Raw genomic sequence first — 24580 nt, 5'->3', positions numbered from 1 at the left:
TCTATAGGAATGACATAGATTGTATAATTAGGAGAGAATGTCATGAGCCAAGGTTGTGCTAGGCTTTATATATACTTGTCCATGATCATTTTTCTTGTACAAATCATGGGCAACCATCATGTAAATGCTAATTTAGGTTTTATTCCTTGGGTAAAGTAATGTCTTAGTGAAAGGGGAGTACAACTCCTCAATTATATTGATATTTTCTCACACTAGAGTATGAATTACATAAAAAATATCTTTAGAGGGGAAAAAGTGTTCATCAATCTTTCTATAACTCATTAGTTTTTGTAAAAAACATTTAAACTATTTACATACCCCACTACACATTGCCTACAAAGGTGTAGTAATGGTATGAAGTGTTCAACCTATGATAGAAGATAAGGGATTGGTATGGGAGATGAGATATGTCCCATTGTGCATCTCAAAGCTAGTGTCACTACAAAAAAATGTCTTTTCTAGCAACAAAAGTATTAGTGAAGAACCAAAAATCGTCACTAATGCTACATTATTAGTAACGAAAAGAAAATTCATCACTAATTCATAGGATATTAGTGATGAAAAATACAACCATCACTAATAACTAATCATTAATGACGAATTAAAATTCGTCACTAAAAAGTTTGTCACTAAACGTATGTTTTCCCGCTCTAACAATGGTGCTAATATATTTGTAACGGTTCTCCTGTTATTAGTGACTAAATCCATTAGTCACTTTTAAGTATTAGTGACGGTTCACTACTGAGGACTTTTAGTGATGGTTTTTTTCCATCACTATTAGTTAATTTAATTTTCTTTAAAGAAAATTCAAAACTTAGGTATCCAAATTGGGCATACTGTCACGGAGATGATGGTACCCAAAAACTCCTCCCCAGCTGAAAATTAGATGTTTGGAAGTAAAACTAGAATACATGTCTTAGATATATAATTAGTTGATTTTAGAACTTAGGTGTACAAATCGAGCATATAATATCCAAGCTAAGTGGGATCAGTTCCAACTCGCTTTAAGGTGGATGTGCTGGAGCCGACGGTACCCAAAAACTCCTTCCCAACTAAAAATTAGGCACTTGGAAGCAAACTTAGAATACATCTCTTATATATATGTATATATATAGTTAATTTCATAACTCTTGTGTCCAAATTGGGCATACGAGGTCCGAACTAAGTAGGGTCAGTTTCGACACGTCCGTGACATTGAGATGGACATATCAAAGTTGACAGTACCCAAAAAATCCTCCCCAGCTGAAAATTAGGCACTTAAAAGCAAACTTAGAATACATGACTTAGATATATACTTAGTTGACTTCAAAACGCAGGTGTCCAATCGAGCATACGAGATCTAAACCAAGTGGGGTCAGTTCTGACACGTCCATGACATTAAGGCGGACATGTGGAGCTGACGATACCCAAAAATGCCTCCCCAACTGAAAATTAGGAGCCTAGAAGTAAATTTAGAATACATGCCTTAGATATATATATATATATACTTAATTTATTTCAGAACTCAGGTGTCCAAATCGGGTGTACGAGGTCCAAACTAAGTGGGGTCAGTTTTAACACATCCATGACATTGAGGTGGACATGCTGGAGCTTATGGTACCCAAAAATTCGTTCCCAGTTGAAAATTAGGCGCTTAGAAGCAAACTTAGAATACATGCCTTCTATATATATATATATACTTAGTCGATTTTAGAATTTGGGTGTCCAAATCGAGCATATGAGGTCCAAATTGAGTGAGGTCAGTTCCAATATGTTTGTGACATTAAGTTGGACGTGTTGGAGTTGATGGCACCTAAAAACTCATCCCCCGCTGAAAATTAGGCGCTTAATTGGAAACTCAGAATACATGCGTTAGATATATACTTAGTTGATTTTAAAAGTATTTAGGTGTCCAAATAAGGCATATGAGGTCCAAACTAACTGGGGTTAGTTCCGACACATCTATGACATTGAGGTGAACGTGCCGAAGTTGACAGCACCCAAAAACTCCTCTCTAACTGAAAATTAGACACTTAGAAGCAAACATAGAATACATGCCTTAGATATATACTTAGTTGATTTTAGAACTCAGGTGTCAAAGTCAGGGATACAAGGTCCAAACCAAGTGGGCATTGTTCTGACACGTCCGTGACATTAAGGTGGATGTGTCAGAGCTGAGGTGCCCAAAAGCTCCTTCTTAGCTAAAAGTTAAAATCAAAGTCAAAATTGTATGTAGTAATCAAAGTTAGATATTTAAAGTTGTATCATTTGTTACTTAACCATTTAGTAATCATTCTAGATATCAAATCATCTGTAGTTATAGTATTCAAAAATTTTATACTAATTTATTGTATAATTATTATTTTATAGCATCTGCGGTATATCGAATGATGATGAAGACGACAACGACCACGATGATGATAATGCTGACCATTTTCTGTATTTTTTTGTTTTGTGGATAGACGATGTATATATGATATTTATATACATTTTAAAACTTTATATATATATATATATATTTATTTATTTATTTTCTTAACAATTCTGGAAATTAATCTATAATTATGGTTTAATACGATGTGTGATGAAATTTAATTCCATGGTTCTCATAGGAATGCCTGATTTTTTTTTTTAAATATTTAAAATATTAGAAACTTTTAGTGACAGTTTTAAAGTTAAATATGGGCAAATAGTGATGGTTCTAGAATCGTCACTACAACTTAGACAATAGTGACGAGTTCTAAAACTGTCACTAAATGTTAGACAATAGTGACTGATACGACCAAAATAACCTAGCCAATGAGGGCAGGTCAACGCCTATCTTGCACCTTCTCCGGGTCGGACATCTTGACGAGTGATCAGCTCCAACCCCATAAAGAGGAGGAGAGGTCCACACCAGTGGCTTTAATAGCCGAGTAATAGGTGCACGCACTTATGGTTGGGGATCGATTCACGCCCCTGCGCAATAAATTCGAGCCAACCTACAGTCAATGTGAGCCCCTATAAGAAGGGATCTAGAGAAAAGGCCAAGGTAAGTCATTCAACACCATTCTACTGTTACATTCAGCCTCTCTAAAAGCGTTCCTCTTACTTAGGCATCAAAGTGATCCTTCGGAGTACACCCTGGGTCCTCCAAGCCTCTCTTTTCTTCCCCTTTCAGGTCAACGCAAGTCAAAGGAGCATCCTAGCAAATTTTACCTCGCAATAGTGAAGGTTTCTAAACCATTACTAGTAGTAGATTTTTAGTGATGATTTTCAGCTAAAAAATAGTGTCAGTTATAGTGATGACATTGTACTTTTAGTGACGGTCCTTCTCCGTCACTAATACTCCATTATTAGTAATGGTTTTTGAAACTGTCACTAATATTGAGTTGAGACGGCCGTTATAGTCACCAATCCTTAAGCATCGCTAATAATTAATAGTGACGGTTTTAAACTGTTACTAAAAGTGTTTTGTTTTGTTTTTATTTTTTGGGTACTGTGTTAACTTCCATATGACCAAAATAAAAAATAAAAAATAAAAAATTCAAGGACATTTCTAGCAAGTTTATGCAACACACACATACACACAAGCTTAAAGCTAATTTGACAATTCGTTCTGAAAACAAAGGGGAAAACTATAATCGATTTTAACTACAAGTTTGGTATGTAGGAATGTAATATAATTGGGGGAGACTATAATAAATTTTATCACTTGATTGAAGCATGTTGTGTATTTATCACTTTACCTGCATGGCCAATGTAGGTTTTATTGTTTGGGTAGTGTTATGGGATAAAACGGCGATGACCTGCAAGATTGCTCTCTGACTTCCGATGACCTGAAAAGAGTGAAAGCAAAATAGGCTTGGAGGACCCGGGGTGTACTCTGGGGGATCACTCCGATGTCTAAGTAAGGAGAATACTTCAAAGAGGTTGAATGCAACAGTAAAAGTGAGTTAAGAATGAGATACCTTCACTTGTTTGCGTCCCTTTCTTTATAGTGGCAAGGGTTGACCATTGAGGTGATTTGTCATTATGATGTAGGGGCATGGATCGCTTTTGGTTTATAAAGGGTCAGCATGTATCACTCCGAGCATTTAAGACGCTAGCGTGAATCTCTTCCCTTTTTATTGAGTTTGTTATTTGTGGCTCTTATACTTGGATAGTACAACATAGCAGCACAGACTCATCGACGAAGCCCTGTGTTCGTCGACGAAGAGACAACAAAGGCTCGTCGACGAAGGCTCTTAATTTTGTCGACGAGTAATTACCGAGAGCAGGTGTTTTCAGATTTCTGGGTTCGTCGATGAAAGCCCTGTGTTCATCGACGAAGTGTTTTCTTGGTCTCGTCGATGAAGCCGTGTGTTCGTCAACGAGAGACGTATGGGTTGCGAGCAGTTTTTCAGAATTTTTGAATTTTGAATGTTGGGTGGTTGGGAAAACGGGGGGAAATCTCCGATAAGCTTTTATATATGTTATTCTGGGCATATATGAGAGAGAGTTGATCATTTTTTAGAAGTGTATTGTGTACATCTTGATTTCTTAGTGAAAAATTTGTGTGCCATTACTTCTGTGGATGTAAGCTTTGCCGAACCACATTAAATCTTTGTGTTGTCATTCTGATTGTGTATTTTTATTCACTTGTTGTTTTTATTTCCACTGTGCGTTTTCATTATCTGATCTGACCATTATCATTACAAATTGGTATCGAAGCGAAGTTGTTATGGCATCGGGAGCATCTTCTGTAAGGTTTGACATCGTTAAATTTGATGGAATTGGAAACTTTGGTTTATGGCAGAGGAGAGTGAAGGACATTCTTGTGCAACAAAGAATGGCTAAGGCTCTTCTTGATACTCAATCGGAAGGAATGAATGAGACAACATGGGTAGATTTGAAAGCAAAGGCAGCGTCTACAATACGGTTGTGTTTGGCCGATGAAGTTCTCTATCGGGTGATGGAGGAGGACTCTCTAGCGGCTATCTAGAGAAAGTTAGAAAGTTGGTACATGTCTAAATCCCTCAATAACAAACTTTTTCTTAAGCAGCGTTTATATTGGCTTAAGATGGTAGAAGGATCTAGTCTAGATCAACACATCCATACGTTTAATCAAATCATAAGTGATCTTATGAGAGTTGATTTGAAGTTTGATGAGGATGATAAGGCTTTGATGCTGTTAAATTCCTTGCCCTCAACTCATACCTATGAAAATCTTGTGACCACTCTTACGTGGGGAAAAGAAACTCTTGATTTAGAAGAGATAACAAGTGCCTTGTTGAATTTTCATCAAATATTGAAGATTTGTGATGAAGGAGAAGGACTTATGATAAAAGGTAGTAATGGGCGAGGTAAAGGAAAGTTTAAGAATGGGTCTAATCAGAAATCCCGAAATCAATCCAAGAAGAAGAAGGAAATTCGGTGTTATAAATGTGGTAAAAAGGGGCATGTGAAACCGGGGTGTCCAGATTGGAAGAAAGGAAATGCTAATAAGCATGAAGGGATTTCAAAATTTGTGAATGTTGTTCAAGAAGAGGATTTAGTAGATGGTGATGTTCTATCAGTTTCATCGGAGTTGGATATTCTAATGAACTCTTGGATACTTGACTCGACATGCTCTTATCACATGACTCCAAACAAGGAGTGGTTCAGCACTTATAGGTTAGTAAACTCTGGATCAGTTCTTATGGGTAATGATGCTTCTTGTAAGATCGTTGGCATAGGAAATGTAAAGATAAAAATGTTTGATGGTGCTCTACGAACATTGTGTAATGTAAGACATATACCTTAGTTGAGAAAGAGTCTGATATCACTTGACATTTTGGATTGTAATGGCTTCAATTACAAGTCCAAGGGTGGAGTCTTAACGGTGTTGAAAGATAATCTGACTGTAATGAAAGGACAGAAATTGGATGGAAATAACTACACGTTGCAGGGAACTACTGTTGTAGGTGGAGTTGCAGTTGTGGATGCTGAATTAGATGAGACTATCTTGTGGCATATGCGTCTTGCACATATAGGAGAACATGACATGAAAGAACTACACAAAATAAATTTGTTGAAAGGTTTGAAATCATGTCAGTTGGAATTTTGTAGATTTTGTGTTCTTGGAAAATAGAATAGAGCAAAATTTAGTTCAGCTACTCATAAGACGAAAGGAATTCTTGACTATATACATTCAAATGTTTGGGGCTCAGTTAGAGTTGCATCAAAGGGTGGACATGTGTATTACGTGAGTTTTCATTGATGATTACTCACAAAAAGTTTGGATTTACTTCATGCGTCACAAATCTAGTACATTTGCCAAGTTTAAGATTTGAAAGCCTAAAGTGGAAAACCTGATAGGGAGGAGAATCAAATACTTAAAGTCGGATAATGGGACTAAGTATACTGATTCTTAGTTTATGGAATTTTGTGCGAAGCAGGGCATTAAGAGACATTTTATAGTTCGCCAGACACCTCAGCAAAATGGTGTGGCAGAATGGATGAACCGGACTCTTGCTGATAGGGCTCGATGTCTCAGATTGAATGCAAGGCTACCAAAGAATTTCTGGGCTGAGGCAGTTAGTATGGCTTGTTTTTTGGTAAACCGATCAACAAGGGCATCACTAGCGAGAAAAGTGGCAGAAGAGGTTTGGACAGGAAATGCAGTAGACTACTCCGGATTGAAGGTATTCGGGTGTCCAGCCTATGTCCACGTGTCTAGTGAGGAGAGGTCTAAGCTTGATCCGAAGTCTTGTCGTTGCATTTTCTTGGGGTATCCAGAGGGTGTGAAGGGATATAAGTTGTGGGACCCGGTGAAAAATAAGGTGGTGATCAGTAGAGATGTAGTCTTTGATGAGAATGCTATGGTGAAGCGTACTCAAGAGTTTGATGATCAGAAACAGGTGCCAGAAAGCTAGGGCAGTGATGAACATGTTGTGCAGGTGGAGTTGGAAGATCAGGGCAATGAAAATGATCATGGTTTCATGGTTGCAGGGAACTCTAGCTCGGAAAACTAGCATGTCAATGATATTCCTATATGGAGATCCGGACGCACTATCAGGCCTCCATCAAGGTATGGTTTTAATGAATTAGTATCTTATACTTTTCTTACTTGTTGCAAAGGTCCAACTACCTTTCAAGAGGCAATGCACGGCTAGGAGAAAGATAGGTAGATAAGAGCAATGATTGAGGAGATGGAATCTTTGCATAAGAACCAAACTTGGAACTTGGTGGAGCTTCCAGATGGAAAGAGACCAATATGGTGCAAATGGGTGTATAGGAAGAAAGAAGCAATTTTAGAAAAGGAAGGAGAAAAATTCAAGGCATGGTTAGTGGCAAAAGGATACTAATAGAAGAAGGGAATAGATTATGATGAGATCTTTTCTCCAGTGGTATGACATACTTCTATTAGAATTGTGTTGGGGTTGGTAGCTTATTACGATCTTCATTTGGAACAAATGGATGTGAAGACGATGTTTCCTCATGGTGACTTAGAGGAATAAATCTACATGGTACAACCAGAGGGATTTATTGAATCAAGAAAAGAAAATTTTTTTTGCAGGTTAAAGAAGTCTCTTTATGGGCTGAAACAATCTCCAAGGCAATGGTATAAACGGTTTGATTCCTACATGATCAAGATTGGCTACAAACGGTGTGAGTATGATTCCTGCGTTTATGTGAATAAACTTGAGGATGGTTCTCTTATTTTCTTGTTATTGTACGCCAATGACATGTTAATAGTCGCAAAAAATTTAACTGAGGTGAATCAGTTAAAGGATCTGTTGCATAAGGAATTTGACATGAAGGATCTTGGTTCAACCAAGAAAATACTTGGAATGGAGATTCGTCATGATAGGACTGTAGGGAGATTATGGTTATCTCAGGACGGTTATGTGCAGAAGGTGTTGGAGAAGTTTAGTATGATTGATGCAAGACCACTGAGTACACCTTTAGCGAACCACTTTAAGTTATCTACTGCAGATTGTCTAAGTTTGAATGAGGAAATTCGGGACATGTTAATGGTCCCCTATGCTAGTGCTGTGGGGAGTTTAATGTATGCCATGGTATGTAAAAGGCCAGATTTGGCACATGCAGTAAGCATGGTGAGCAAGTCTCTCTTTAATCCAGGAAGGCAGCATTTGGAAGCTGTTAAATGGTTATTTAGATACTTGTGGGGTACATCGGGATATGACATCATGTTCAGCAAGCAACAGAGTTGTCCTACAGTTATGGGGTTTGTTGATGCAGATGATGCTGGAGATATGGATGATAGAAGGTCTACAACGAGATATGTGTTTACCTTTGTAGGAGGACTAGTATGTTGGAGATCCATGGTACAGTCTCTGGTTGCATTATCCACGACTGAGGCGGAATATATGGCAGTTACCGAAACTGTAAAGGAAGCCTTATGGTTTATTGGTTTAGTCAAAGAGATGGGAATACGACAAAATGGAGTGGTGCTGCATTGTGATAGTCAGAGTGCTATTTACTTGCGAAGAATAAAGTATATCATGCTAGAACCAAGCATATTGATGTGAGATTTCACAGGTTTCAAGAATTGATTTCTTTGGGTGAACTTGTGTTAGAGAAAGTTCATACATTTGATAATGCAGTAGATATTATGACTAAATTAGTTACTTCAGAGAAGTTCAAGCATTGCTTCATGTCTCCAAGTGATTGAAGGGAGACAAGCCCAAACCTAATGTTTTCAAGTTTAAGGTGAAGCTGATCATATTTTTAGGACTTTCTAAAGGGATGTATAATTTCCAAGGTGGAGATTGTTATTTGTGGCTCTTATACTTGGACAGCACAGCACAACAGCACAGACTAGTCGACGAAGAGACAGCAAAGGCTCGTCGACGAAGGCTCTGAATTTCATCGACGAGTAATTACCAAGAGCATGTGTTTTCAGATTTATGGATTCGTCGACGAAAGCCCTGTGTTCGTCAATGAAGTATCTTCTTGGTCTCGTCGATGAAGCCCTGTGTTTGTCGATGAGAGATGTCTGGGGCTGCGAGCAGTTTTTCAGAATTTTTGAATTTTGAATGTTGGGTGGTTGGGCAAACGAGGGAAAACCTATGAGAAACTTTTATATATGTTATTCTGGCATATATGAGAGAGAGTTGATCATTTTTTAGAAGTGTATTATATACATCTTGATTTCTTAGTGAAAAATTTGTGTGCCATTGCTTCCGTGGATGTAAACTTTGCCGAACCACGTTCAATCTTTGTATTGTCATTCTGATCGTGTATTTTTATTCACTTGTTTTTATTTCCACTGTGCATCTTCATTATCCGATCCGACCATTATCATTACAAAGTTGGAGCTGATTGCTCTCGTTAGAAGGTCTGACTTGGAGAGTGATTGTTAGGTGTTGACTACTTTTTATTAATTGATATATTTTGGACATATCAGGTAGGGTAATGTCTTAGTGAAAGGTAGTAACTCCTCGATTATATTGATGTTTTCTCATGCTCGAGTGCGAATTGCATAAAAAAGATCTTTATAATATGGGTGTGTGCGCGCGCACATAGGACCTTAAAGTTAATTAAACCATTCCTTTTAAAAATAAAGGGGAATTAATACTACATTTGAGTTTAATTGCATGTTTTATTTATAGAAATGAAATTTAATTGAAAGAAATGAACTGGAGTCAAAATTATCATTTGATTGAAGCACGCCATTTATTTGAATTTTCATTACATTCAATTAATGTCTATCTCATTCCATTTTATAAAAGCAAAGATAATGTAAAGATATACCTGCGTTGGAATTTCGCCCCTTATAAATATTGTCTTTGTTCTCATCCCTGGTGTATCCTAAGCTAAGCTTTTTCAGAGTATGGAAGTTCAGATCATAGATTATAAACAATGATTGGCCCTGCCATGATCTCATCATGTTCCTTGAAGGTGCGTACCCCATAGAACTCACGCTCAAGAAAATTAAATACTGTAGAGACTTCGATCCTTGTAACTCCAAAAATAATGTCCACCATTTCTGTTTTTATTTTTTTGTTGCATCAAACCCAACACATATTCATGTACATGCATGGCGGAATATATATTAATTGGGACTCATGCAGAGGAAAAAAGAGGAGACGTATTAGGGTTTGCATATTAATATATATGATAGAAAAGCATGATGCTCAACCAATTTGCAGAATTGTTTTAAGGATTCAGGAAGCAAATCCTACATGATTTATCTTGTGCTCCTCCCACCTATGCTTGGGCGGCTGCTTCCGTTCACCTTCATCTCTGATATATATATATATACATGACTCCTAGTCGTGACCCCGGCAGATACAATATTAATATATTGTATTAAAACAGTTGTTTTGAGGATTTACGGGGCAAAACCCCTACATGTTTCGTCTTGTGCTTCTCAATTATCAAAGCAAAATCCCACTTCTGTCTCGTGCTCCTCCCAAAGCACTTGGGCCGCAGCTTCCTTTCAAATATATTCACCCAGAGAGAGAGAGAGAGAGAGAGAGAGAGAGAGAGATTCCATCTGGGCAATGCCAGTACCATAAGAATTGGAAAAGACAAGGCAAGTTTACAGTAGTAAAACCATTAAAAAAAGAAAAGAAAAAGAAAGTATGCAGTAGCAAATTAATTTCTTTTCCCTGTGTGTCTTAGATTGCAATCGTTTTGATTAAGAAAACCAGAGTGTTAGGGCTCTCGAGTCTTTTATCTTGGATGGTATCTTGACTACACAGAATGACCAAATTCATAGGTTAAAGACCCTGTGGAATATTTCACAATCGGATGTCTACTCGAGATATCATAATTTAAAAAAAAAAAAAATTTGTGTATTTAGGTGTTTAGGATTTACAAACAAATTCTACCTTTTATAGTTAAGGGGTTAAATCAAGTTCTAAGTTGGTTCAAATTATTGGAAGCTGTTAGAGTGTTCCATCTCATATTGAGAACATGGAATTAAAAAGGAAAGAAGAAAGACTTGAAATAGAAAGAAACTTAGAAGAAAAGCGTTAGTTAGCAGAGAGTAGTTAAAGTTAATTAGAAAAGATTAGTTATTAGTTTATTTTGTTATTTTGATGTATCATAAATAGGATTCAAGTCTGATGTAAAGAAATATTTTCATTCTCAATTCAATATATCTCTCTTTGTCTTCTCTATTTTTTACCAAGTTCAGATTTTCAACATGGTATTAGAGCCAATGCACGAGTAATAGCAGTAGCAGCACAAGCATTTTTCCTTTGATTCATGCAAAGCATACTTGCTTTCCTGCATGTAAACTTCATTTCCTCTCCTAAATTAGATTAAAACCATACTTGCTTCCGCATACTTTCTTTCCTAATTTTTGCAATCTACGTTGCAAATCCTGCTTGAGAATTTTTTCTTTCTTTCTTGAGAATCCTATGTTTCTTGCATTTTCTTGAATAAAATTCTTGAAAATGAGTTCTAGAAATTATCTTCTTGTCAGCCAATCTTCTATTAATCCTTCAAATGACTCATCGAGTCCATATTACCTACATCCAAGCGACAATCCTGGTGCTTTGTTAGTATCAGAAATCTTCAATGGAGAGAACTATGTTGCATGGAGTCGTTCGATAGTCATTGCATTGACAGTCAAGAACAAGGTACAATTTATAGATGGTTTGATTGCCTCTCCATCTACTGATGAACTTGTTAAACACACAACATGGTTAAGGGCAAATAATCTGGTTCTTTCTTGGTTGATGATTTCTATTTCAAAAGAAATACGAAATAGCTTGTTCTTTGTGGTATCTGCTGTTGATCTTTGGAATGAACTTAAAGTCAGATATCTCAGGAGTGATGGACTAAGGGTTTTCCATCTTGAAAAATCTTTGAGTTGCATCACTCAGGGTACTCTCTTTGTTACTGAATATTTTAGTACCTTTAAGACTCTTTAGGATGAGTACATTAGCTATAGACCATTTCCAACATGCATATGTGACAAGATGGCAACATGTACTTGCGAACTTTTCAACTTTCTACAAATCCGACATCAATATGATTATGTACTAAAATTCTTGGTGGGACTGAATAATTCTTATGCCTCTATCAGAAGCCAATTGTTACTAATGGTTCCATTACCAAGCATGTCCAAGGTTTTCTCTCTACTACTTCAAGAAGAAAGTCAGAGGCAACTTACAAATTCTGCTACATATAATGAGACTCATGCTTTGATGGCACAGCAATTCAATCAGCAAAATTACCAGCCAAAGTATTTTAAAGACAAGTTAAAGAAATCTTCCCTACACTGTACTTATTGTGGCTATAATGGTCACACAGTGGACAAATGTTTTCAATTTCATGGTTATCCCCCTGGCTAGAATAGATGAAAAGGAAAAAGAAATGTTGCTTTTGCTCATGCTGCCATTAATTCCAGAGGTCTACAATCAAAATAGTAATAAGCAACAAAAGTTTTGTTTCACTCCAGAGGAATTTAATAAACTAATAGCGTTTGTCAATTCAGCACAGCCAAATTCTTCCAACCAGAATAATGTCCAACCAGCTGTTAACCTTGTCACCACCTCTCAATTTTTTAGTAAAATGCAATCTACACTTAAACCAATTTTATTTTCTTGTAATTTTATTGCTTCTAAGCCAAAGTCCAATTTATATTGGATTCTTGACACAGGTGCAACAGATCATATGATCTGTTCACCACTTTTATATCATTCTACACCTAAACTAATTACTGCATCCATAAATCTTCCTAATGGTACTATAGTTCCAGCTACACATATTGGTACTGTACGTCTCTTAGATTCCTTATTTTTACATAATGTTTTGTATGTTCATCAATTTTCATTTAATCTACTATCTGTTTCTAAACTCACTAAACAATCTAATCTTTCTCTTACCTTTACTACTTCTCATTGTCTTTTATAGGACCAATTAATGGAGAAGATGATTGGGATTGCTGTTGAGAAGGAAGGACTTTACCATTTGACTCAAGCTTCATCAAAAGCTAAAACTTGCAATTCTTTTCAGTTCTATTTTTTGCCTTTTGCTTTATTTTCTACTCACAAACAATTAGATATATGGCATTGTCGTTTAGGTCATGTATCTAGTTCAAGATTACATTCCCTCAAATAGATTGACTTTGTTGTCACTCTTGATTGTAAAAATGTTTGTGACATATGCCTTTTTGAAAAACAAAGAAGGCTTCCTTTTTTTGTATCACAAAGTAATTCTAATAAAAATTTTGATTCGGTCCATTGTGACATATGGGGTCCTTTTGGCACTACTTATTTTGGTTTTAGTATTTTTTTTTTTAACTATAGTTAATGACTTCACAAGGTGTACTTGGGTATACATGATAAAAGCTAAATCAAAAGTGCCATCTTTAATAAAAACTTGCTGCAAAATGATGGCAAACCAATTTTCTTCTTCTGTCAAAGCTATAAGGTTTGATAATGGACCATAATTTTTACTCACAAAATTTTATCATAAATATGGTATTTTGCATTAGAGAAGTTGGGTAGAAACTCCAAAGAAAAATGGTGTTGTGGAAAGAAAATATCAACATCTACTGAGCACTGCTAGAGCCTTAATGTTTCAAGTAAATCTGCCATTAATTTTTTGGAGTGACTACGTGCTTACTGCAGCACGCATAATCAATAGAATTCCCACTTTTCTTGTAGTGACCCGAAGAATAATAGTATTTAAATAATAATGAGGGAGAGAAATGGAAACAGTAACAGGAAGGGAAAAATTTTAGGAAATTACCAGGCTTCGTCGACGAATACAGGGTTTCGTCGACGAAGGTCTTCAGGATCTCATCGACGAGGTCCCATTTCGTCGATGAGAAAATACCGAGCGAAGGATTGGACTACTCTGAATTTCATCAACGAAGGGTAGGGTTCATCGACGAATTTACTGAAGGATTCGTCGACGAGGTGACGTGTCTAGTCGATGAATCTGACCCTATAAGTAGTGAAAAATCAGATTTTTATCACATTTTCAATAATCTTTCTCCCTCCTCTCTCTCTCTCTCCTATGGTACCTCTCCCTTCTCTCTTCGATTTCGGCCTCGCCAGACGCCGGATCGACGATCCGAAGCCACCACGATGCTCCTAGCAAAGTTCTTTGCAAGTCTGCCGAAGCGGATTGTTGGTGAAATGAAGTTGGATTTCATCCCAAATTCAGGGTAAGGCCTTTTAGTCCTTTTTGGCCTTCCGAAAGTTATAGGAAATGGTGTAGGTGAAGAAATATTGATATTTTGTTCTGAAAAACGTTGTTTTCAGGGTATTATGTAGGAGGCCCTGCGGTTGTTAGGCTAGTTTACCATAGAAGATTTCCAGTAGTCAGGTTAAGGAAATATGCTATGTTAGGAAATTTTAAAATATTATATAGTTTATTAAATTATGAATCTTATGTATTAAAGTATGGTGTGGCTTAAGAATATGAATATACTACGAAGATATATTTTATGAATTTGAGTACCATGATTATACGAATTCTAATACCATGATTATATGAATCTCAGTACCATGATTATACAAATTTTAGTATTATGATTATGTAGTTTCAGTGTTATGATTATACAGTTTTCAGTATCATGATGTATGGATTACAGTTACAGTTTATTCAGTATCATGGTTATTATAGGGTTATTTTAGAATCATGGTAAATCAGACAATTGTATACAGAGATATATTATATAGTATCAGACCTTGTTGGACTATGCACTTATAAAGCACTGTACCGTTGCTACAGATATTTATGTTATAAGTGCAACCACCTATTTAGATAATACGTGGTAGTAGGTCGATCACTTAGGCCCTTGACGTGGACAGGCTCCTCATCAGATATGGGTTGAGATGGGCAGATCAGACCGATGGAATACAGTTTGGTATCAAAGCCTAGGTTGCTAGGTTCTGTAAACTTTAGAGTGCAGCAGAAGTAATACCAGAGTATAGGAAAATGATTTGGGGTTTGTTCGGTTGTCTGGATACAGGATTTTCGTATTGGTTTTTGTGTTTTTCTTAGGGTGACGATTTCAGGAAAACCATAGTAAACTATTGTCGGGTCGTGTGTCTAGGTAACAGAATTGGATATTGAGTTAAGGTTAGGGAAGGTAATTAATTTTGAGTTGGTACATGATAGGTCCGTATAGGAGATAAAGTGCTTAAGTGTGTTTCTTATTTTCAGGATAGACCCAAGAAGTAGTGGCACAAATGCTGGGGAGGATAGGCCAGGACCTTCCGGCATAGGTGGAGGAGACACAGATGCTGTATTGCGTAGGATCACTCAGCAGGTGATGGCTAAGATGGCCAGGAGTTCTGGGAGTGTGGCTGTTCGATTGAGCAGTTTATGTGGATGAAGCCCCCATCCTTTGCTGGAGGTGATGACCCGATTGTAGCTGAGAATTGGGTCCAGGATATTGAAGAGACATTGGCGGTGCTTCCATGTACGAATGAGCAGAAGGTAGCATTTGCCACATTCAACTTGACAGGGGAGGCGAAGCGTTGGTGGAGAGCAGCACGTCTGATAGAGGAGTAGAGGCCGGTTCCAATGCCAATTACGTGGGACTGATTCAAGGATCTATTCTTCGAGCGGTATTTTCCTACTATCGTTCGGAGTGCGAAGGCAGCAGAATTTCTGCATTTGGTACAGGTGCAGATGACTGTATCTCAGTACGTGGCTCGATTTGTCGAGTTGTCGCGTTTTTCTCCACATCTAGCACCTGATGAAGAGAAAAAGGCAAGGAAGTTTGAGGAGGGACTGAGGCAGAATTTGTTTGAGTAGGTGATTGGTTTCAGGGTTCAGACATTCATAGAGGTTGTAGATAGAGCTGCGATCATTGAGAGTGGTATAGTAGCTCAGAGTCAGAGGAAAAGGCTTGTGCCTTAAGGTTTTTAGGCTGACACCAGTAATGGAGAGGAGGTCGCGATAGGGGAGACCAGAGGCAGATGGCAGGACCTCATGGGGACCAGGGTGCATAGACTTACCCGGTATGTCAGACATGCGGGAGACATCATTTGGGGGAGTGCCGAGTAGGCAGAGGTGTATGTTATCATTGTGGGAGATCCGTTCAGGTGGTACATGAATGCCCAGGTTAGCAGGACCAGGTCCCAACCCGCAGGCCCTATCAGGGAGGACATCAGGCATCTCGGGGTGGCTAGCAAAGGAATGTGGTCCCAGCACAAGTATACTCTTTGACGCCAAGAGATGGAGTGACTACTACGGATGTGGTGACAAGTACATTTACTGTTTATCATATCCGATTATTGTTCTTTTTGACTCGGGTGCTACTCATTCTTTCATTTCTGTATCTTATGTTAAATTATCTAAGAGTGAGACCTAGTCATTAGATATAGCGCTGTCAGTAGCTACACCATTAGGATCAGTGATCAGATGTTAGAGGGTACTTAGGGGAAAGTACTACCAGCAGATCTTATTGTGTTTTATATGTGTGGGTTCAATATAATACTGGGTATGGACTGGTTGGTTGCCAATCACGCTAGCATTGATTGTCGTCAGAAAGAAGTAATTTTCAGACCTCCTGGAGAGCAGGAATTTAGATTCGTTGGTTCATGGGTACGTGCTCCAATGTAGTTGGTATCCGACATGCAGGAAAGCAGATTAGTCCTGGATGGAGGTCAGGGGTTTATAGCGTTTGTGAAAGAAGCATATGAAAATGAATTGAAAATTGATAGCACTCCAGTAGTATGAAAATTTTTTGATGTTTTTCCAGAGGAGCTACCAAGGTTGCCTCCTTTGCGCGAGGTGGATTTTTCTATAGATTTACCTCCAGGGACTGCTCCAATCTCTAAGATCCCGTACCGTATGGCTCCAACTAAATTGGGAGAATTAAAGGATCAGTTGCAAGACTTGTTGAACAAGGGGTTTAGACGACCCAGTGTATCGCCATGGGGAGCTCGAGTGTTGTTCGTAAAGAAGAAAGATGGGTCCATGAGGATGTGTATCGATTTCAGAGAAATAAACAAGGTTACTATTAAGAATAAATATCCTCTACCCCGTATAGACGATTTGTTTGATCAGCTCCAGGGTACACGGGTATATTTCAAGATTGACCTCAGATCCGGGTATCATCAAATGAGAGTAAAAGCGGATGATGTCGTGAAGACAACCTTCAGGACCAGGTACGGGCACTATGAATTTCTTATTATGCCATTTGGTTTGATGAATGCCCCGGCCGTGTGCATGGACTTGATGAACAGAGTTTTTCACTAGTATCTAGATCAGTTTGTAGTAGTCTTCATTGATGATATACTAGTGTACTCAAGGAGTTTTGAGGAGCATGAGGTGCATTTGAGGCAGGTGTTGCAGACTCTCAGAGAGGAGAAGCTTTATGCTAAGTTTAGCAAGGGTGAGTTCTAGCTTGAGAAGGTGGCATTTTTAGGCCATGTGATCTCAGAGGACAGTATTTCAATGGATCCCAGCAAGATTGATGCGGTGGTAAATTGGGCTAGGACGAGAAATGTGCAGGAAGTCAGAAGTTTCTTAGGACTGGCGGGTTATTACCGGCGATTCTTTGAGGGGTTACCAGGAATTAAAGCAGCGGCTCGTCATTGCACCAGTATTGACGATTCCATCGGGAGGTGATGGTTATGTTATCTATAGTGACCATCTTTGAAAGGGCTTGGTTGTGTGGTGATGTAGCATGGTAGGGTGATAGCATATGCGTCCAGGAAGTTGAAAGAATATGAAAAGAACTACCCCACTCACGATCTAGAATTGGTTGTGGTTGTATATGCACTAAAGATTTGGAGACATTATTTATATGGTGAGAGGTGTGAGATATTTTCGGATCATAAGAGCCTTAAGTACTTTTTTACAAAGAAAGAGTTAAATATGCGGCAGAGGAGGTGGTTTGAACTCATTAAGGATTATGACTGTACCATCAGTTACCACCCAGGTAAAGAAAATGTGGTGGCTGATGCACTGAGCCGTAAATCAGGAGACATAGCACAACTAGCAGCGGTAGTTCAGCATTCGATTCAGATGGACTTAGAAAGACTTGGTGTGGAATTAGTGGAGGATGATCCTCAAGCATTTCTTGCCAGTTTGGTTGTACAACCCATATTATATGAAAAGATTAAAGCTACTTAGAGAGATGATCCATAGTTAGTGGAGGTGTTTGCCAGAATACAGGAGGGTCAGGGGGAAGAGTTCAATATTTCTGACGATGGGGCTTTGAGATTCCGCACCAGATTGTGTGTGCCTGCAGATGATAGTATCAGAAGGACGATTCTAGAGGAGGCACAAAGATTTCTATACACTATTTATCCTGGAAGTACGAACATGTATAGGGATCTACGAGAGTATTTCTGGCAAAGTGGCATGAAGAGGGAGATAGCAGAGTTTGTGCAGCAGTGTTTGACGTGCCAGTAGGTTAAAGTTGAGCACCAAAGGCCGGCTGGTCAGTTGCAGTCATTATTCATTCCTGAGTGGAAGTGGGACCATGTATCCATGGATTTTGTTACGGGGCTACCGCCAGGGCTGCATGGTCAGAATGCCATCTGGGTAATAGTTGATAGATTGACAAAGACAACACACTTTCTGCCTATTAAGATTAGTTACCCTATGAACCGGTTAGTAGAGATATATATACAGGAGATTGTTCGACCCCATGGAGTGCCAGTATCCATAGTCTTGGACCGTGATCCACGTTTCACATCACGGTTCTGAAGGAGTTTATAGGAGGCACTAGGGACTTAGCTAGCATTCAGCACAACTTTCCACCCTCAGACAGATGGTTAGACTGAGAGAACAATCCAGGTATTAGAAGATATGCTTTGTGCCTGTATGCTAGATTTTAGAGGTAGCTGGATTCAGTTTTTGCCGCTAGTTGAATTTGCTTATAATAACAGTTATTAGACTAGCATTGGCATGGCACCCTACGAGGCATTATATGGTAGGAGATGTAGATCTCCTCTTTTCTGGGATGAAGTAGGTGAAAGGCGAGTTTTGGGTCCAAAGATAATTCAGCAAGCATGTGATAAAGTCTAACTTATTCGAGATAGAATCAGTGTAGCGCAAAGTTGGCAGAAAAGCTTCGCAGATACTCGCTGCCGAGAACTGGAATTTGAAGTAGGTACCATGTATTTCTGAGAATAACTCCACTGAAGGGGATCTTGAGATTTGGGAAGAAGGGTAAGTTGAGTCCTAAGTTTATTTACCCATTTGAGATACTTGAGAAGATTGGACCAGTAGCCTATTGGCTAACTTTACCGCCATCTCTATTTCGAGTTCATGACGTATTTCATATTTCTATGTTAAGGACATACGTCCTAGATGTAAAGACCCGAAAATTTAAAAAGGATTAAAATAATTTAGAAAAAATAATAATAAATAAAATAACAGATAAATAAATAAAAAGGAATGGCATGGGAAAAAGAAGAAAAAAAAATTAAAATTAAAGAAATTAAATTAATTAAGATAAATTAAATAATTAAATAATTAGTTATTAAATGAAATATTTTTACATTGGATTAAAAAAAAAAACTAATTGAAATAAGAGAAATATATATATGGTTAATATAATATATATATATATATATGTATATATGTATATATATAATAAGTATATGATAAGATATATATATATATATATATATATAAGTACTGACAGAAGAGATAAGAAAGAAGAAAGAAGAAGAAGAAAGAAGAAGAAGAAGAGAGAAGCAGACACGCCCCCCCCCCCCCTCCTGAATATTTTTCCTGCGTGCCACTCCTCCGTCTCCGCTTCTCTCCTTCTCTCAATTACTCGGCGAGTTTGCGACGGATCGGGAAACGGAAGGTGCCGTTGGAATCCTGGTTCCGCTGCCGACATTTCTACTGGAGCAGATTTTTCATGGGAAGGACTTAGGTACTGCTCCTGGGGAAAGGTAATTTTTCCCCATTTTCTCAATTTTTCCGTTAATATGTGGTTAAATCGACGAATGGACACCACCATGGGGTCCTAGTCGTTGTCATCGTCATTTTGACGTATGTAATTTTCCAATTGAGGTTTTCTAGACCCTACTCCAAAGCGTGAGTGAGATTTGGGAAATTTGGCAATTTGACTAAATTTAAGGGTATTATTATTTATTTAGAAATTATGGCCCTAGGAAATATTTAAATAATATTTTATTCACGAATAATTTATCAGAACTAGGAATTTAATTTCAGGGTCCGGGTGAGCGCCGTAGGTATTTTTCGGAGTCCCTATTGGCGTAGTTCAAGAAACCAGGTAAGGGGAAAAATATATTTTAAATCAGAATTTTTATGAATTTAATGGAACAATAAATTGTGTTATATGTATGTGTAATTTTTTAATATAGGTAAAATGCCAGCTATTTAAATTATATATATTTTTTAAGTTTAGGGCTATTTATTAGATATGTATATGCAAAAATGAACTGATGAAAGTGGGAAATATTTTCAAGATAATTAAGTAAGAAAGGAAAGGTATTTTTAATATATAAATATTAAATATTGGTTGGCTTATTTTACAGGCAGTGTATGAATTTTACTGTTAAATTGTGTGGCATGAGAATCTGTGCAAATATATGTTAAATGTATGAGATGCAGGTTAAGTAAGTAAAACAATGAGAATAAAATATTTTATGGACAATGTTGCCTGCGTGTGTTAATGCAATCATGTAAACAGCTGAAAGATGCTAGGTAAACAGCTGAAATATGCTGGGTAAAATAGCTAAAAGTGGCTAGGTAAATGTGTCACAGCTAAAAGTGGCTGGGTAAATGTGTCACAGCTAAAAGTGGCTGGGTAAATGTATCGCAGCTGAAAGTGGCCGGGTAAATGTGAAACAGCTGAAAGTGGCTAGGTAAAATAGCTGAAAGATGTTGGGTATGAAATGAAATGAAATGAAAAGGGAAATAAATGAAATGGAAATGAAATGTGAAATATGAATGATGTAAAATAGGAAAGAGTCACTTAAAGTGAAATACAATGCAATGTTAAGTCATGAATATGAATAGATGTGGATAATTAAATAATTATAGCAAGAATGATGTATTATGATATTAGAAGTATGTATGTACATAGAACATGTTACGATTGGGCGAGGTGTACCTTTCGCCTGAGGGCTTGCTGAGTGAGGCGAGTGCACTAGTAATTACAGATGTGGCAGTAGCCGCATAATGTACTAGGGCAGAGGGAACCTACTTGTATGGGCGGGTAGATTTCCCTATCCTTAGGGCCTTTGCCGATAAACTTTTGTATGAACTGTGTGAGTATGAGATCAATTTATCACTTGAGGGCTTACTGAGTAAGGTGAGTGCCCTGATATGCTTTAGTTGTGACCTTTGGGTTGCCAAATGTATCAGAGCAGAGGGGTGCTACTTGTATGGGCGGGTAATCACCCCTATCCTTGGGTAATCTCGTGAGTTAAACATTTGCATGTATTTGATTAGGATCAGGGAATGATTTCGGAAACTATGTTAAAGATTTTCAAATGTTAAATATTATGTTATATATAAACTTATGTTGGCCACACACTACTTTAATATATGGTTCCTTCCTTTACTGAGATGTGTCTCACCCGAATATGAATGTATTTTTTTTTTTAGGATTTCCTCGAGATCGAGCTTTGAGAGCTCGAGGTTTTTATAGCGTTTTTGGGGAATATAAAAGGAAAATGGTGTATTTCTATATTAATTATGAGATGCAAATATTTATGTTTTATGTCCTTATATTTTAAGTTTATGGAGAAAAGAAAGTTGTGAACATACTGAAATGTTTTGGAGATATATGTAATTATGGAAATGCAGGTGTTGGATGATTTATTATAGATTATAGTTAGAATTAGTAAACTCTGGTATTATGTTATATGGAGATTATGATCATGTTTTTCTGCTGCGTATGTTTTGGAATATGATTTATGAGGATATGATCAGGTTTAATGCACCAGACCTGAGTTTAAGGGTTCGGGGCGTTTCACCAGATCCTTCCCATATCATCAGTCATGCAGAATTGGAAGTCAGTGAGGCTTTAGCGTATGAAGAAGCTCCAGTACAGATCCTAGATAGGAAAGAACAAGAATTGCGCAACAAGAAGATACAGTTAGTAAAAGTTCTATGGAGAAATCATGCAATAGAAGAAGTCTCATGGGAGCTTGAAGATGAAATTAGACAGAAATATCCCCATTTATTTGATGAATTATAGTATTAATGTATAAGCTAAGATGGTAATTTTATTTTGTTGAGTCCAGTGTAATTGTAATGTAGAGCATAGGTTAGGTAGTATTTTGGTTTTGGGAAAATTTTCTTTTATGGTTGTAATCTCCCAGAATTACCCATGTAACCACGGTGTTCCTCTGCCATAAGTGAGGGCAGGTAATAAAATAAGTAGACCCTTTTCTTCTACTGGATGATAGAGAGTGTAGATAGAGATATAGATAGTAAATTTTGAGGACAAAATTTTATAAGGAGGGGAGAATGTAGTGACCCGAAGAATAATAGTATTTAAATAATAATGAGGGAGAGAAATGGAAATAGTAACAGGAAGGGAAAAATTTTAGGAAATTACCAGGCTTCATCGACGAATACAAGGTCAGTATACCATAGGGGCTTTCTAGTAGTCAAGAAATGGAAATATGCTATGTTAGGTAATTTTGAAATATTATAAAGTTTATTAAATTATGAATATTATGTATTAATGTATGGTGTGGCTTGAGAATACGAATATAGTACGAAGATATATTTTATGAATTTGAGTACCATGATTATACGAATTCTAGTACCATGATTATACGAATCTCAGTATTTTGATTATGCAGTTTCAGTGTTATGATTATACAATTTTCAGTATCATAATGTATGGATTACAGTTACAGTTTATTTAGTATCATGGTTATTATACGGTTATTTCAGAATCATGGTAAATCAAATAATTGTATACAAAGATGTATTATATAGTATCAGACCCTGTTGGACTATGCAGTTACAGAGCACGGTACCATGGCTATAGATATTTATGTTATGAGTGCAACCACCTATTTAGATAATATGTGGTAGTAGGTCGATCACCTAGGCCCTTGACACGGACAGGCTCCCCATCAGATATGGGTTGAGGTGGGCAAATCAGACCGATGGAGTATAGTGATTTACCCTAGTCAGCCAGCCAGTGTAGATCCCGCCTACAGGCTGTACAACCTTGTCATGAGGGGTTAAATCATGACACATAGCTATCCACAGGTAAAGTTTTCAGTTACTATTACGTATATACAGATTTACAGAAATTGGGAACATACTTATGTACATCAGAAGTATTTTGAATAGTAACCTACAATACTGTTATGTTAAGCAACCCGAAAAGGGTGGTGGATTTTATCACTTGTACTGTATTTACATATTCAGTTATGTATGATCATATCAAAACATATTTTCATAATATTGTAACTCATTTGCCACACACTAGTAATAGCATATTTCGTCTTACTGAGCGTTGGCTCATCCTAGTGTTGAATCATTTTTTAGGTGATCCAGGTAGGCGAGCAGACCAGGCTCGCAGATAGAGGGGCCACAATTCTGCCCTGTCAGTAGAAAGTGAGTATTTTTGGGAGTGTTTTGTATAGCTCTCACCAGTTGAGAATATTTTGGGAACAGTGATATATGTATGTATATTTTGAGGTTACATTCTAGCACTCTAGTATTGTATAGGATTATATATGGATATGTTCAGTTGATTTCTGCTTCTCGTTGCTTAGGCTAATGATTGGGTTTTATCCCCAATATGGTATCAGTGCATGCAGAATATCATAGTATAAAAAAAAAAAAAAACATGGAAATTAAGCAGGTCGTTACACTTCTACTTCAAAATAAAACTCCTTTTGAAAAGCTTTTTAACAAAACACCTAACCTTTTTCATTTAAAAGTTTTTGGCTGCCTTTGCTTTGCATCCACTTTAACTACTCACAAACAGAAATTTGATTCAAGTGCCACAAAGTGTATATTTGTAGGATATCCTTCTGATATTAAGGGTCCGTCCAATAAGATATTTGTTTCTTGGAATGTTATATTCCATGAAACAAATTTTCCTTTCCAAGTGTTACCACAAAATCATGAAATTCATTCCTTTATGTTTCCTATTTCACAACCTTTTTCAGATTCACCTTCCACCAGCTCATTCTTCAATTCATATCAAAACACAGAATCTGCATCACCTTATAATAATTCTACTATTTTTCCTGAACCTCATACACATGTTGAATCAGCCTCACCTATATTTCCTTCTCCACCCAATATGGATCCAATATTTGATTCGTCTGACCCAGAAGTCCTACAATTCAGAAAATCAACTAGAATTAAAAATAAACCTTCATATCTACAAGACTATTATTGTGGTAATATATCTTCATCTCAAAGTGCAACCTAGGCATCTACTTCAACTAACTCCTCTCCAACTAGAAGAAATTTCTATTCTCTTCACCCTTTTCTTTCTACCAATAGATTGTCCTCATCACATAAAGCTTTTTTATCCTCTACCAATAACTCTCCAGAACCCAAAACATATTAACAAGCTTCTAGGCTACCTGAATGGCAAGCTGCCATGAAAAATGAAATTAATGCTTTGGAGTTGAATAAAACTTGGGAGCTTGTTACTCTTCTTAAAAAAACAAAGACCATTGGTTGTAAATGGGTGTTCAAAGTGAAATATAAAGTTGATGGCACTATAGAAAGA

This window comes from Malania oleifera, chromosome 1 (assembly GCF_029873635.1).
Source record: "Malania oleifera isolate guangnan ecotype guangnan chromosome 1, ASM2987363v1, whole genome shotgun sequence".
Classification (NCBI taxonomy): domain Eukaryota; kingdom Viridiplantae; phylum Streptophyta; class Magnoliopsida; order Santalales; family Ximeniaceae; genus Malania; species Malania oleifera.
Note: the sequence above shows the minus strand (reverse complement) of the source record.